Source organism: Aptenodytes forsteri, unplaced genomic scaffold, assembly GCF_000699145.1.
Source record: "Aptenodytes forsteri isolate BGI_AS27 unplaced genomic scaffold, ASM69914v1 Scaffold289, whole genome shotgun sequence".
NCBI lineage: Eukaryota > Metazoa > Chordata > Aves > Sphenisciformes > Spheniscidae > Aptenodytes > Aptenodytes forsteri.
The window spans coordinates 2352851-2353412 of NW_008795025.1; positions in this window are offsets into that span (position 1 = coordinate 2352851).

Genomic DNA, 562 nt, shown 5'->3' on the forward strand with positions numbered 1-562 from the left:
TAAAAGGAGGAGTTTTCCTGAAAAAAAAAAAAAAAAAAAGAAGTGCAATTGCGTTATTCAGAAGGAGTCACCAAGAAGGCCCCTTCAGCCCCCGTTTGGAAACGGGGTGCGTCCCTGAGAGTGATACTCCGCTAATGCCTAACACCACACGAAGAGGAGTAAACAAGGGGCTTGGTAGGAAGCGTGAGTAATACATACAGATAAATAGAACATTTAAAAAGAAAACAGCAGAGAACGGTAAATCCGACGTCACCGACGGCGTCCTCCTGCCGATCACCGGTAACACCCCATACATGACATCCTGAACCTCGTTAATCATTTACTGGTATTGATGGTGTAATTTGGCACAACCAGGATTCCTTTAAAGTCCAGACGAAGCCGGTGCCAGCCCACCCGCGGCGCCTCGAGGCAGCAACCCCTCCCCAGCACTGCCACCGTGGGGGGACCCACCCGGCCCTTCTGCGGCGACACGCGGCTTTGGGGGCCGGGAAGGAGGGAGGAGAAAGGCCGGCGGGGCTCGGAAGCCCCCCGCGGCTCTGCGGGCCGGTGACCGGGCTGAGCG